We start from the raw sequence: 16844 nt of genomic DNA on the forward strand, positions 1-16844 counted from the left end.
CTCCTTCAACTATAAAACTGCCCCTCATGCTGTGGCCTGCTCCTTCAAGCGTTGCACTACAAATGTCAATTAATCAACCCAAAGTTATTTCAAAAATGGCTTTCAAATTTTGCCAAAAAATATGGCCTTCTTTTCTCCAAGAATGAATTTTGTAGCAATCAGCTGCTTTCATTCTGTCATTTTTTTTTAACACAGGTTTGCAGTAAATACAATAGATACATGTTCGGTCAATATATAATGTCCTCAAAAAGTCTTAAATCATCACTTTCCTCATTTTCTTCTATGAACATGAAAATACCCATCTTATAATATATTACCTACACTACTATGTAATAAAAATATTGAATTGATTTTATAAGAATTACAATAAAATTGCATTTGGAAGTTACATGTATTATTCATAGGACCGGAAATACTTAGACAGCTAGTAAGTGTCAGAATGTTGCAATTACAGCAAACATGGCTGGAAGGTTATTACTCATCATACAACACAGTCAAGGGTACACAAAAGAAAGAGGCCCACTAAACACACACTTATCGCAGTGTGTGCAGTGCATCCTGGGAGTGGCAAGACTTTCACTGTCGTTTTCTCATAGTATCCATTCCCCCTGATTTTAGTAAGTTTGAAGTTCATTTAGCATGTAAAAATACAGGAGTAGGAAAATGGCGCTGACTTGCCTCTCAAAATGAAGAAGTAGGAGCAAAGGTGGATCTTCATTGGATCTCTGAAGAGTTAGTCAAACACCATGTGATCAATATCATTTAAATTGAAAAATTTGTTAAACATTAAGATTATACTTTTGGAGATAAAATCATTGCCCAAAAATTTAACATTAAAAATAAAATGCTTTGAGTTTTGCACATTGAGGAAAAAAAGCCCTGTTTTTGTTTTAATTGCTCATTCAAAAAAAAAGACTTCAGTGAACAAGTTTTTTTTTCACATGTTTTTGAGATTGTAGGTTGAAAGCTGCAGCTGCCTACAACTGGGGACTGAATAAGTAGCAGCAATGAGGAAATGAATTGCCAGTATTTTGAGGGTAGTATAGCCTGTCCGCAATGTTTTGCAAAAAAACAAACAAACTCTGTACTACTTCATTTTTGGACTGGTGACCTTAGTTAAAAAGTGTGAACTATGAACTGAACTAGTTCATTTGTGTAGAAAACAAACTTCCCCATCAGTGCTGTATATGTTGGAAAAAAACTACAATTCAGTGATTTCCATTACAAGAAATGTATCCGTACTTCTGACTTTAAAATCTTTTAATTTTTCTGTCAAGATTCTGTGGTGATGGTAGATATCGTGGATAACTCCAATGCACGAAGGTAAGGCAGGATGAAAAAAATAAGGGTTAAAAAAAAGAAACAAAAAGCAAACAGTGCACGTTAAAATATCTAAATCCTCTAATAAATCCAAAAATCAAGCTTCAAAACTACAATGTAAATGGGCTTTTTATATGGCGCTACATAGTACTTAAGCACTTTAACATCATTTTTTCGTTCATTCTCAATTGATGACACAGCATCAAGAGCAACTGGTGGTTCAGTAGCTGGCTCAAGGATACATCTATATAGTCACAGGGGCCAAGAATCAAACTCTAAAGGTTTTGTTCTCTCAAACACAAGGAAACTAAGCACTCACTGCAACAGGAAGCACAATAAAATTAGAAAGGTCACGAAGAAACAATTATCAGACACTAACAAAGCAGGGAAATGAATACCAAAAAAATGGATGAGTAAATGGGCAACACCGGGACTAGACACGGGTTCCTGGTGGGAATTGATTGGAAGAAACAAGGAACAGGTATGACAAGAACTGGTGGAGATGAAAGCTCACAAGTGGTTAAGACCTGAACAACAGACAAAGAGAAACAAGACAACATGAAACAAATGTAATAGAAACAGATCATGACAGTTTCTTAAGTGGCAGGAAAGGATCTTTGTCAATAATTTCATCAACTCTCAACTGACGCTGTATGACTATACAAGAACTGTAATCTGGATTCGGAAATGTCGAATGAAAAAAAATGGGGCTTCACAAACAATTGCTGATATCAAAATTCTGACTTTTAATTTAGATGTCACCAGATTAAGTGGCATATATATATATATATATATATATATATATATATATATATATATATATATATATATATATACTGTATATATAAAGTGTAAAATAAATGTCATAATCCTTGTTATGTTGTTTTTGGAGTAATTTCCATATTACGTGTCCGTCTGACTTTCTCTTCTAATGGTTCACAAATTGAGGAGCCGAGAGGGCCAAATTACCCTCTTACAGCAGATCGTTTTTTTTTCCATGGTGGGACTTTATTGTGCTAATGAGCGCTTGAAAATTATTGATGCATATTGAACAAAGTTTAATTTCTAAACAAACGTGGAGCGTGCACAATTTCCCGATACACCAATGACACTGATGCGCATGTCAGAGTTTAGCTAACCATCTCCCTGGTTAACAGCTAACACAATGAAGAAATCAGATGAAGGACTTGTGGGAGCCAAATTTGATTGTTTTTAAAAAGTGGATGGAAGCCACAGTAAAAATGTGTTTTTGTTTTTATTCAAAATGAACTTTGCAAACCATCAGCAGACTTGAACCCTCCGATATAATCTATAACAGGGGTCTCAAACTGGTGGCCCGTGGGCTATTTGCCAGACGTGAGACAATATTTTATGGCCCCCACCTTAATATGAAAGTTTGATATTAGTTTGGCCCTCTCGTTTCAAATGAATGGCACTTTTACAGTGTTGTGTGCTGAGCTGATGAACCATCCAATTGCGGTGGGGTATATGGATCTTGGGGGCGTTGCATCGACTGGGCTTGGCAACATCGTCGAGCCGAGGTGCTTTACTGCATTGTCGTCGCACGCGGCTGAGTGAAGCATTCTCGGCTGTGTTCTTCAGAGCCGCTGCTGTCCGCGACCCCGAAACGCAGCCTTCGCTGGCGAAGCGACGCAGCAGCCCGATGCTGTCCGATGAGCACATGGACACATTTGGTTCGCGGATCTTTTGTTACGTTATGAGAGACCGATTACTTGGTACGTCCCAAACTATTATTTTTTTTAGTAGCTGTATACACACCTACTAGTCATTTGGAACCCACGAAGCTCTCGTCCTCTGCACCCGTGCAATCCATTTTTCACGACGAACCGGGTCTCTCGCAAATTTATGAAGGGTAAATCCATCCTCCCGAGTGTTCAAGCAATGTCCGGCAATGCAACGAGTCGCCATTTTGGCTAACACGAAGGAACAATGAGCTTCCTTCCCGGAGGTAAAACTAATGGAAACAAACGAGTCTACTTGGGGGCGCTTCTGTCCTTTACGTCACTTCCTGCTTCTTCTCGAAAACAAATCCCTCGAGAGCATTTTCATGGCAGGAGTTACAAAAAGCTGTATACGTCAAAATCACGTTTTGTGGTGAAAAAACACATTGGCCCATATTGGCTGCCGTTTTTTCATTAATAACATACTAAAAACCATCCATTTCATGACAGTGGCCCTTTAAGTTAACAGTATTCAAGTCTCTCTCTTTTATTTAACATTCAAATAAACCTTTTGGGACACATGTTTTATGATTAAAGTGTGGTTAAGTGAAATTAATTAATTTCAGAGCATCTAATCAATTAAGTTATTTTTCAAAATAGATTCATAGGCATAAATAATTGTATGCTAAAAAATCTGATTGTACCATTTTATGTAAATTACACTTGCATGTACATTAACGTTGACATAAAAATTATTCGTTTGAAAAAACAGCCACAGCAATTAAACTTGAATCTTCTTTTTCTTTCTGCTTGTCCCATTAGGGGTCGCCACAGCGTGTCATCTTTTTCTATCTTAGCCTATCTCGTGCATCCTCCTCTCTAACACCCACTGCCCTCATGTCCTCCCTCACGACATCCATCAACTTTTTCTTTGGTCTTCCTCTCACTCTTTTGCCTGGCAGCTCCATCCTCAGCACCCTTCTACCAACATACGCACTATCTCGCCTCTGAACATGTCCAAACCATCGAAGTCTGCTCTCTCCAACCTTGTCTTCAAAACATCCAACTTTGGCTGTCCCTCTTATGAGCTCATTTCTAATCCTATCCAACCTGCTCACTCCGAACGAGAACCTCACCATCTTCATTTCTGCTACCTCCAGTGCTATTTACTGTTGTTTCTTCAGTGCCACCGTCTCTAATTCGTACCTCATGGTTGGCCTCACCACTGTTTTATAAACTTTGCCCTTCATCTTAGCGGAGACTATTCTGTCAGATAGAACACCAGACACCTTCCGCTATCTGTTCCACCCCGCTTGGACCCGTTTTTTCACTTCCTTACCACTCTCTCCATTGTTCTGTATTGTTGACCCCAAGTATTTGAAGTCATCCACCTCTTCTCCCTGGAGCTTCGCTCTTCCTCCTCCGCCCCTCTCATTCACGCACATATATTCTGTTTTACTTCGGCTACTCTTCATTCCTCTCCTTTCCAGTGCTTGCCTCCATCTTTCTAAGTGTTCCTTCGCTTGCTCCCTGCTTTCACTGCATATCACAATATCATCTGCGAACATCACCTAACCCTATCCATTACTACCGCAAACATGAAGGGGCTCAGCGCAGAACCCTGATGCATTCCCACCTTCACCTTAAATTCTTCTGACACACCAATGGCACATCTCACCGCTGGTTTTCTGCCCTTATACATGTCCTGTACTATTCTAACATATTTCTCTGCCACACCAGAGTTGCCCATGCAGTACCACAGTTCCTCTCTTGGTACTCTGTCTTAGGCTTTCTCTTGGTCTACAAAGATACAATGTAGCTCCTTCTGAACTTCTCTGTACATTTCCACGAGCATCCTCAAGGCAAATAGTGCATTTGTGGTACTCTATCTGGGCATGAAACCATACTATTGCTCGCACTAACTTACTTCTGTCCTGAGTTTAGCCTCCACTACGCTTTCCCATAATTTTATTGTGTGGCTCATTATCTTTATTCCTCTTTAGTTTCCACAGTTCTAAACGCTGCCTTTGTCCTTAAAAATGGGGATGAGAACTTTTCCTCCATTCTTCTGGCATCTTCTCTTCAGCTAGTATTCTATTGAATAAATTGCTCAAAAAGTCCACAGCCACCTTACCAAATTGCTTCCATACCTCCACTGGAATGTCATCGGGACCAACTGTCTTTACATTTTTCATTCTGTTCGGTGCCTTTCTAACTTCACTCTTACTAATCAAAGCCACTTCCCGGTCATTCATGCTTGCCTCTTCTACTCTACCTTCTCTCCCATTTTCTTCATTCATAAACTTCTCAAAGTACTATTTCCATCTACTTAGCACACTACTGGGACCAGTCAAGATATTTTCATCGCTATCCTTAATCACCTTTACTTGCTGCACATCCTTCCCATCTCTATCTCTCTGTCTGTCCAACCTGTAGAGCTCATTTTCTCCTTTGGTATCCAACCTGGAGTACATGTCGTCATATGCCTCTTGTTTAGTGCAATTAAACTTGAATAGAGAATGTTTTTCTTCTAGTTCAGTTATGTCTTTGTTTTTCAAATTCCCTGCTAAAAAGGCAATATTGACTTTTTTCCCCTTGAAATGAAACGTTGTTTCTTTTAATTAGCTTTCTTTTAGTTTATAAGGGGAATGTTCGAGCAACTAGCGTGTGAAGGAAAGCTGAAAATGTTGCAGCCTGGTCTGCTGTCATTGTTTTGTTTGACATTGTCAGCTGCTTGCTCTTATTCTCTTGGTCTACTGAAAAGAGTTTGGGCTCCGCACTTTCTTTTGTTGCTCAACCTCCACTACAGTCACCCCCCCCCCCAGCCTGCTCTTTCTTTCCTGCCACCCATCCTCCCATCTCTCCAGGGCGTCACCCTAGATAGATCAAATGGAGTGAGTGAGTGAGTGAGTGAGTGAGTGAGTGAGTGAGTGAGTGAGTGAGTGAGTGAGTGAGTGAGTGAGTGAGTGATGGGAAAATTAGTGGATCACTCACTCACTCACCATCACCCCCTTCTTCCCTCCATTGGATCTCTCCCGGGTGACGCCAGTCACCCCGCCCCGTTCAACTCCGTCCACTGCGTTCATTTCATTCCTGCTCCCATTCCGCGCATATTTCGCATCCTTGGAGAGACCCGGCGCATTTTACGCACTCAGCGCGTCCGACCGAGCCTCCGTCAAGCCCCCAAACCGAGTGGAGGCTCCGCCACTCTCCGAGGGAGCTTCGAATGCACCCCGTGTGCGCCAAAGTCTGGGAATTTAGCCATAAAGGGGCAAATCGATCGAGGTAAGTTGTCCTGTAGGCTTCCCCTCCTCCGCTTTTACGTTTAAACGTTGAGCTCCAAGTCCTCACTGACGCTTCATAACACTTTCATCGACATTGAGAACAAGATAGACTCTCAAGCACGTTCTGAAGGTCTATCCAATATTATGAACAGTACTAAGTGGTTTTCGTGTGCACCTCGGAGCCGCCGGTGTCGCTTTTCGTTCCACTTTGAGTCGGCGATACCGGAGATACAAATGTTGTTTTGTGACCCAAAATAGGAGCCTTCCTGGCGTTCCCACACAGTTTGATGATCTCGTGGCTGACTGGTGTTCGTAGCAGACGGCAGCAAAACACGCAGGCACTTTGCAAAGGCAGCTGAGAGTCAATGGAGGACTTGTTGCATCGGCGGCTTTTCTCTTGCTCCGCAGGCTGGGGAGGGAGGGTGGGAGGCGGGCAGGCAAGCGGCAGGCGGGCAGGCAGGCAGGCCCCAGGCACTACACGCGTACACAGGCCACAGCCTCCCAGTACGTACAGACTGCCGTCACGCACGCACGCACGCACGCACGCACACACACACACACACACACACACACCACACACACACACACAACACACACACACACACACACACACACACGCACACACACACACGCACACACACACACACACACACACACTACGTTAGACACTAAAAGGATATACAACAGTTCAACTCACTTGGAATCTCAATTTTAATGTTACACTCTACACTATCAAGATGTGAATATGAAAGTGCTAATTTTGACATTTTTTCCATGTGTCATATCTTTCTATATGGTTGTGATTGGAGGCATTATCCTTCATTGTAAATACTTTATATACAGTGTTCTCCCGTTATACGCTCAGATTACATCCCTTACACCCCTGTGAATGATGAAAATCCGCAAATAATTGAAGCAGTATTAATAACACTGGTTACACTATCAGCATGCATGCCAGCAAGTGTTTCAACGTCTAACTACCATATGATGGCGCTCACAAGGCAGTGAGGAACAATTGCATTTCACACCTCAGTAAATAAAATAGCATCACTAGCAAATAATAAAACAAATGAAAGAATGACTCATGAAATAATTAACACAAAACACGCTCTTTAAACGCTATTTACATGCTCCCATCATGCTTTGCGGCACAATGGGGTTCCTGAGTGGCAATACTCTGTCAGCTGCGGTGTGGTAATTTTAGTTTCGATCTGACACCGTGACTCTGTACAACATTGTCAGTAATCACCTGCCTACACAGGCAGCGTGTGGGCCAATGTAAATTTCTTCTGCTTACAGGTGTAAAATACAGTTGTTCCTTACTGTCATATGAGCGGTATCAAATGGTCGCTTACGTACATTCTGTTGCTGTTGGTGTCCATGCTACCTGTGTAACCATGGTCTTTAAATTCTTTAGTGCATGATTTTGGACAAGTCACCCAACAACAATTGCAAATGTTGGAAGTTATTGTGCACATAAGATGAAACACATTCTAAGATGCTAAGTCTATTTATATCAAGACCTTTACAGTTGTGGAAATACGGTTAATTAAAAACAAACAAACAGGGAGACAAAAAAGGTTCCTGGGTTATATGCGTGTAAGAAATTATATTCAAGTAATCATTGTTTTATGGACTGGTGACAAGTCCAGGAAGTACCCCACCTCTCTCCCAAAATAAACCTAATGGATAGATAGATAGATAGATAGATAGATATAGATAGATAGATAGATAGATAGATAGATAGATAGATAGATAGATAGATAGATAGATAGACGCACTTGTAGGGGTCATAAATAATGGTCTACATACAGTAAATGGTAATCCATAATGTAATCAGACCAATATCATGTTTTTGTTGCATACAAGTGATGATGATGGCAGTATCTAGTGACAAAAAAAACTGGAGGTACTTGCTTATGAACGAACATGGAATGCTTGAAAAATATACAGAAGTTTGAAACCTGATATTTAAGTGAGACACAGTAGCGCTTTGCAATATTGGGCATAAAAATATAAATGATAACAATTATGAGCCCAAATCCAAACGAGTTACAGGGATTTGGATAGTTGACAGATATCTTAAACCTTTTAAAAAACAACACAATCAGTCAATTGCAGCTCACTTTTAATCACACATCCGAGATGTATGTTTTTGTAGCCAGGTATTTTGTATTGTTTTGTAGCCAGGGTTTTTACAATATTGATGTGGTAATAATGGACATTTGACCAAATGTTGTTGCTCAACGATGGGGAATTAATTTTGATTAGGAAATGTTAACCATATTAATTAATTAGATGACAGAAAATACAAAGTTACGTGTGTTTTTCTAAGTAGACATTTGCATTTCAACAATTATCCTTTTCTTGATATAAAAATAATCATAATAATTTAACAGATGTCCCAACTCGAAAAGTGAATTAGTAGAGCCTGTGTTTAAGCCAATTAGGCCAAGCAATCAAGATCAATTTTACAAGTGACAACATTTCAAATAACAATCATTCTGTATAGTCAACCCTATTAAGATGTCTTGTATTCTTAATTTGTGGTAGTATAAGCTTCACTAAAAGGAGTTTGAACATTAACATGAGTTGTTAACATGTAGGATTTTTTTTTACTTGTCGCACACATTTATGCCTATAGTATTAGTATTAAATTTGTGTGTGTGTGTGTGTATATATATATATGTATATATAAAATTCTCTGTTCCTGTTCCTTTTGTGTGTGCATGTTATTGTCTTTGCTGTGTCCAGGCTTGGGAGGGTACAAAGCTTTTCAGTCACCCTGGGCAAACAGCCTCCTATCGTCCCCCCCACTTTCCTGCCCTCCTTCTCCACCCCCACACTCTCATTCCGTTGACATCTGTTTTGAGTGCTCTGTGCACCTGTAGACTGTGGAAGAGTGTGTGTGTGCGCCCGTGTGTGTGTGTGTATGTGTGTGGGTACGAGAAAAGGGAGGCCGATAAGGGAAGTACAGAATGCAAATCCTGGCGTTTGTTCAGGGACTAAGCAACGCAGATCGGCTGACTAATAACCATTTGTGTATGTGTGTTTGCCTCTTGGTGTCCCGGGCAGGCAGGTCTATTGTTGAAGCAGCAACAGGCGTCGGTGGATGAGGACGCACCATATGGCCTCTGTGTGCTTTAGTCACAACCGTTGTGTACTTGTGCATATTTGTGTGTGTGTTCATGTACCAAACCAATGCGGTCTCAGTACGGTGAAGTTGCTTGTGCAAGCTGCTCCCTTCTGTGTCATCTGGCATCTCATTTCTTGACACGAGGAAAAAATACGGCATCCAGACTTAAGTAAAAAAAAAAATTTAAAAGATGTTGAGATAGTCTGCCTTACCAGCAACACCCTCCCATTTGAGTGGAAGCAGTTAAAATGAGTTCTTCACAATGACACACATCGACAAGTGACACAGTAAATGTGAGAATCAATGCTTGTTTCTAGATACAAAGGGGTTCTTGGAGCTCACTGATTTGCTGATTACATAATCATTTGAAACACTCGCCCTAAACCCAAAGCAGTTGTAATTCCAAGATGGGGTTTTGCTACAACATATAATGAGCGTCTTTACGCAGGATTAAGGAAGAGACCATTTCAATGTATATACAGTCAATGTGATCATTCATTGACAGGCGATGTGTGTAAAAAAAAAAAAAGAAGGAAGGTCCTATGCTGTAGATGTTATGAAATTTGGGGAGCAGCAGAGAGCAACTATGTTGAGTGTCTGGGTGGGATCTGCGGGTGCAGGGAGCAATGAGAGTAGGTGTAGGGGCGAAAGGGAGGGTGGGTTTTGGTGTGGGAGTTTGTTAGGCTTTGTTTTGGGGATAGGGGGAACAATGAATATCCTCCTGGGTGGGGGGTGGGGGGGTCATGTGCATGGGAGTGGGGGCTAGTTTGTGGCTCCAGAAGGCCAGCAGAGCCTGTGCTAGCTTGTCTGATGCCCCGCCACCCTGTTACTGCTCTCCACTAGACATTTGTTTTTCTCTGTCTCCAATATGTTTCACAGTAGGCACTGGTGATATGTTACATTACATAGTACATACAGCACATAATTTATCAAAGTATACTGTAAACACTAAACTATCTTTTTAGTTACATCCAAGCACACAAAGTTTCTAAATTGTCAAGAAACAGCACACATGGAGTAATGGAACACAATCCAATCCTGCAGGCTTCTTTCTGAGTTGAAAATCTTTTTATACGCATTGTTAAGTAAAATTTTTTTTCAGAATTTCATGTTATGCAAGTGTCATATTAAAACCAGCTCTATTTTCTTCGATTGTAAATCACAGCAGACAATGCATATCTGCACAGAGACGGGGTCAGATCATACTTTGGTGATTGCGCAGATGCGTGGATGTTATTGCATTTAAAAAAAAGGGGGCGGGGTCTCTGTTACTGTGGGTGTGAACTTCATTTGCCACCAATCAAAGCGGCGTTTCTCATACCCATTAAATGTGGAAAGTAATCCATGTGTGTCAAGGTGCATTTTTATTACTGGTGGCTGATGTGGTAACAGACAATTTGATAGTGTAGTTATTATTCCAGAATGAGCTAGTTATAACTGCTAGAGACTTAAAATATGTCCGTGGACGTCCCATATCTATCCGAAACTTGATTGTTCACATCCCACCCACACCTAGCTACGTGCCGATCAGTGGGATGATCAAAAAACAAAAAAGTACCAATGATGATTATACTAATAATGCATCCAATTAATTTATTTATACAATGTTTCAGAGGATTTGATGCCCACCATTCTAACATCTATGAATGAAAAGCATCTGACAGGGGAATCATGTCTAACTCAAATTCCCACATTCTAATCCAGCCTCATCTGTGTAGTTTGCATGTTCTCTCCCATGCCAATGTGGGTTTTCTCGAGGTACTCCGCTTTCCTCCCACATCCCTAAACGATGCATAGATTAACCGAAGACTAAATTGCCCATAGGTGTGGATGTTGCTGTGGATTGTTGTTTGTTTCCATGTGCCCTGCGATTGGCTGATGACCAGTTCAGGGTGTGCCCACTTCTTGTCCAGAGTCAGCTGAGATAGGTTCTTGCATACCTGCAACACTTGTGAGAATAAGTGGTATGGAAGATAAATTAACATCTGACAGGCCATCCCAAACGACCGCAGACTTCAGAATCTGTCTGCCTTTGCCCCAATCAAAATCACCAAAAATTGATTTAGACCATCGGTTTACATACTGAGCTGGACTTGGAGTTGGTCGCAGCAGTCACAAGTTCAGATTGATTTTCTATCAGCAAATTTTCACTTATGTGGACGTGTATCAAACGACTCACCCTCATTGCACTGAAACACCCAGCTGGTTGTAGACTGCTCTTCCAAATTGGGAAATGCGCAGCAAGCGTCACACTTACATGAAAATCAAGACATGCCAGAAATCGTGGCCCACTGCAGAAGCACCATCCACAAAAATAAAGCCCTTAATTAGGAATGAGAATTTTCCGGGGATTTGCGGAATTCTGAGTTTTTTCAGCTGAAATTGTCATTTTTGTTAAACGTGTAAATCCGTTGAGAATTTTTTTTTTTTTTGGGGGGGGGGGAGTGATCAAGACCGGCCGCCATCATCTATCGGCAACGCTCGTAAAATTAGTCACAAATTGGTCATTCTCATCCCTGCTTAATGCGCGTGAACATTGTGATAGTTTACAGCTGCACCATGCTAACAATTCAAAGTGTTTTAGTCACTATACTTTGCTTTTACTTTTGCAATCATAAAATTAGGTAGTAGTAATGCACCAAGTACTGAAACCAATCCCTTACAGTGGTATTCTGATGTAAAAAAAAAAAAGCAGGATACCATTTTTTTAAAGTACGGGTAGTTTAAAAAAAACAAAACCAAAAACAACAACAACAAAAAAACAACAGCGATCAATTCATACGGTGTCTTAAAAGCCAGTAACCCAAAAGCCAACAGTCAGCCAGTGGCTGCATGTCTTCTGATAAGTTGTGTGCATGCGACTGTGTGGAAGCTGGGAGAATTAAATGTTTTCAAACTGCTGACAAACTTCTGACTCCTGTGGACTTGTTAGCACATGTTAGTGGTAGCCACAGGGATGTCCTCAAAGCTCATGAGGCTATGTGAGCAAAGTTACTGTTATATGCGATGGATTCGCCTGTGCTGTTAGGAAACCTGATACACACAAGATTCACTGTAACCAACAGGAGATCGATAGCATGGATAACACAGGTGTGCTTTGCACTGAAATCAAGCTCAGAGTGCTCCAACCCCTTCACAGGTTACACTCTTCATCAGAAACCACTCCAGAAATCAGGCAGTCCTAGAAGAATAAAAATATCTACAGCATTGCAACAGGGAAAACCAACTATTATCCAACTAAAAGCTCCACATTTTGAGTGTTGTGGCTTCGTATGCAATGAAAAAACAACACTGGCAGGGCCAGTGAGTGGGTGGCAATGTATTGATTTCAATAGGAGAAATCAAATAAAAGTCAAATTAAAAAATATTGCTTACTAAAAGCTTGAATAAAAAGCTTGAAAGTTTGAAATATCCAGTATTAAGTTTAAGTATGTATAATTACAAAAATAATATGATCAATGAAAAAATATTAGCTTTGTCTCGCTAAATATGATGATTATGCAAATTGCTCTTAAGAGGTGACAAAGAGCTGATAGCTACCTCGAGCACTTTTCTGTGTTTTTCTTAATAATAACCCAAATTAATAATTAAACTTTCGCATTCATCATGTCCAATGTCTTTAGTGGTTGTATTGAACAAGAAATTGAAGAAACGAAGTTTTTTTTAATATATAACATTTATATTTTTTGCATTTTATTTATTTTTTGTTCTGAACTAGTTGCCAATTAATTGGAGGGCACATAAACAGCCATTCAGACTCATATTCACACCTATGGTCAATTTAGAGTCTTCAATTAACTTACCATGCATGTTTTGGGGCTGTAGAAGGAAACCAGACGACCCGGAGAAAACCCAAACAGGCACGGGAGAGCGCAAACCTGGGTCTTCAGAACTGTGAGGCAGGTAAAAGCTAAGCTGTCATCTCCCATGCCATCTATGTATAATAGTATACTGTATATAGATTTACAGTTATACTGTATATACATCATTATCTATCTATCTATCTATCTATCTATCTATCTATCTATCTATCTATCTATCTATCTATCTATCTATCTATCTATCTATCTATCTATCTATCTATACCTGTGTATGATAATGCAAACATTGATGTAATTATTTGAATGACTAATGTTAAGAATGGATTAATTCCATTATTACATAACATTTTTAGTTTGTTTTAATATTTTCAATTAAGATATTTTTTTCAATTTCTGTTCCACTGTTCGGCATGGTGGCTCAGATGGTAAAGCATTGGCCTCTCAGTTCTGAGGTCCCAGGTTCAATCCCAAACCCGCCTGTGTGGAGTTTGCAGGTTCTACCCGTGCCTATGTGGGTTTCCTCCAGGCATTTCTCAAGGCACTCCTGTTTCATCCCACATCCCAAAAACATGCATCATTAATTGGACACTCTAAATTGCCCCTAGGTGTGATTGTGAGTATGGCTGTTTGTCTCAATGTGCCCTGTGATTGGCTGGCAACCAGTTCAGGGTGTACCCCGCCTCCTGCCCGTTGACAGCTGGGATAGGCTCCAGCACTCCCCGCGATCCTCGTGAGGATAAGTGGTGAAGAAAATGGATGAATTGATGCATATTCCACTGTTTTTACTGATGTTTTGTATTTTTGCCGTAGTATATTTTAAGTCCTAGTTTGAAGGAATTTTTTGCAGGTGTAGTGTCAAAGTTAGAATTTTGATACCGAGGCACAAATATTATGTAGTAATATGTAATGGTGTGTTGTAGCAAAATGTACTGTACAGTGACAGTAGTGTGGAAATGATAACCAGTTTTGGCTGGCCAACATCTGTGTGACAGGAAAGAAGGAACGTCGAATCTGTCTGTAGCGTTTGTGTTTGATGAGAGGAGACACACAATATACTGTAATTATAATCATCCGATAGTCTGCCCGAAGAGCGACATTCCTGTTAGTTTTGATCAACAGGTAGCATTTACTACCTTGACTCTCATCAGTTAATTTATGTAAATCTTGAAATCTAAATGTTGAAAGACAACCAAAAGCTAATTCTAAACTTTAACGTACACAAATGAAATTCAGAGAACATGATTGTTGCAAAATGAAAAATGTTATTTTTCCTTCATGAATGATATCTGCCTTAAAGACATTGTACACAAGATATAATGCCTACATGTTTAATCTAGCTGCACTTCCAACTAGTAATATTTTGGACTGTCAAGTATTTCAAAGGTATTCATCAGTTTATGCCTTACTTTCTTTCCTTCAATTCAAGTCTAATTTCCAAAACCTTTATGAATCAGTTTTCAGATGTTTTTACATATTTGTTTTTATCTTAGTCTTCATCAATATTGTCCTTAGTGAGTTGCTTTACTGGTTGTAGCCCCAGCAGATAAACAGGAGTGACTAACCCACAATGGGAAGCCTGAATCAACCTCTTGTTTCCTGAGCCCAGCATGAGGCATACAGGAAGTGGGGATTTCAGGTCCATCTTGCTTACATTTTCTTGACTGGCCGAGCTAACATGATGAACCCCTACGAGTAGAGAAACCGCTCACTCTGTTGACTGCTTTCTTCGTAGACTAACCTTTGTTTTTTTGTTTTTTTGGGTGGTGGTGGTGGGGGGGGGGGGTTCAGCAGTTCTGGCCAGAAATCACTTAAATAGAATCTGTCAGAGAGCGTGAAGTTGGCTACAGGAGCTCAATGCATCATGCCACGATCCAAAGAAATTCAAGAAAAATGAGAAACAAAAGTGAAAAAAAAATCCATCATTCTGGAAAAAGTTACAAACCCATTTCCAGGGCTTTGAGGCTCCAGCGAACCACTGGCACAGCCATTATCCACAAATGGAGAAAACTGGAAACAGTGGTAAATCTTACCAAGAATGGACGACCTACTAAAATTACTGTGCAACGACGACTCATCAAGGAGGTCACAAAAGAATCTTGAAAAACATCTAAAGAGCTGCAGGCCTTGCAGGCCTCAGTTAAGGTCAGTGTTCATGACTCTACCATAAGAAAGATACTGGCCAAAAATGGCACCCATGGGAGGGTTTCAAAGCGAAAAACCTTGCTGTCATAAAAGAATACAAAGGCTCATCTCACATCTTGATGACACTCAAGACTTTTATAGGAACATTCTGTGGAAAATGTAACTTTTTCAAAGGAGTGTGGCATGTTACATCCGGCCATCACTTCTTGCCTTCAAAGTCAAGCATTCTTGGGTCATGCAGCAGGACGACGATCCGAAACACACCACCAAGTCCACTTCCGAATGGCTAAAAAAAAAAAAAAGTTAAGGTTTTGGAATAGCCAAGTCAAAGTCCGGATTTATATCCAATTGAGATGCTGTAGTGCAGTGATTCCCAAACATTGTGCCGGGGTACATTAATGTGCCGTGAGCGCTCTTCATGTGTGCCGTAGGAAGTTATCCAACTTTATGTAATAGCTAAAAAAATACATTTATTCCAAGATGTAATGTATCTATCATCTATTTATGCCTGTGAGGCACAATGACAGACAGAACAAAAAAATCCTCTTCTATTAGATGGCAGGAAGTACATACATTAATTAATTGATCAATTTTTGGTGACATTTACTTTTGTAGGTGTGCCGTGGGATTTTTCAATTGTAAAATATGTGCCTTGACTCTATAAAGGTTGGAAATCACTGCTGTAGTGTGACTTTAAATGGGCAGTTCATGCTAGAAAAGCCTCCAATATGCTGGAGTTGAAAGTGTTCAGTAAAGAAGAGTTAGACAAAACTACTCCAGAGCAATTTGAAAGACTCATCACCAATTATGCTAACGCTTGATTTCAATTATTGTTGCCAAGGGTGGCACAACCACTTATCAGGCTGAAGGGGGAATTACTTTTACACAGAGGGTCAGAAAGTTCTGGATGTTTTTTGTGTCTTAATAAATGTAATTTTTATTTGAAAACTGAATTTTGTATTTCCTTGGGTTTTCTCTGAGTGATATTAAAAATGGTTTGATGATTTGAAAACTTTTTGTGTTTGAGTTATGCCCCCTCCCAAAAAACACAGAAATCAGGATAGCTTTTCATAACACTATAGTTAGGACCCACCAGCCTGTGTTTGTGTGGAAAGCTATATTTATGCTCCAACTTTGAAACATGCCCCACCCCACGTTAGGGGTGGATTAAATGAGGGGAAAAAAAAAAAATAAATTATATATATATATATATATATATATATTATGATATCTTATAAAACATGGAGTAAATCTGTACCTAGTTCCTTGGCTATTTATTGATAGACACATAATTTCAGAAAAACAGCTTTTGTGTAATTTTATATATTTTGTAAAATGCATTTACAGAAAAATATTGGACAAGAATATTGTATGGCAATTTTTATCAATTAATATCTTCAATTATATACAGGCTGTATACAGGAGAATGTGCCAAGTCAGGTTTGTAAAATAGTACTAT

The 16844-nt window shown here is 39.9% G+C and overlaps 1 protein-coding gene across 2 annotated transcripts in view; it reads left to right on the top strand.

The window, feature by feature from the left end:
- Window positions 1-6004: 6004 nt before the first annotated feature.
- The window catches only part of LOC133502513 (transcriptional enhancer factor TEF-1-like), a 68008-nt gene continuing 57168 nt past the window's right edge, over window positions 6005-16844 (top strand). Inside the window, exons 1-2 of one of the 2 annotated variants that reach the window (XM_061823388.1) lie at window positions 6005-6287; window positions 13248-13325. The gene's annotated coding sequence lies outside the window, so the exon portion shown is untranslated. The remainder of the gene's footprint in view (window positions 6288-13247; window positions 13326-16844) is intronic. The other variant, XM_061823386.1, reaches the window with a different exon arrangement.

This window comes from Syngnathoides biaculeatus, chromosome 6, assembly GCF_019802595.1.
Source record: "Syngnathoides biaculeatus isolate LvHL_M chromosome 6, ASM1980259v1, whole genome shotgun sequence".
NCBI classification, from domain to species: domain Eukaryota; kingdom Metazoa; phylum Chordata; class Actinopteri; order Syngnathiformes; family Syngnathidae; genus Syngnathoides; species Syngnathoides biaculeatus.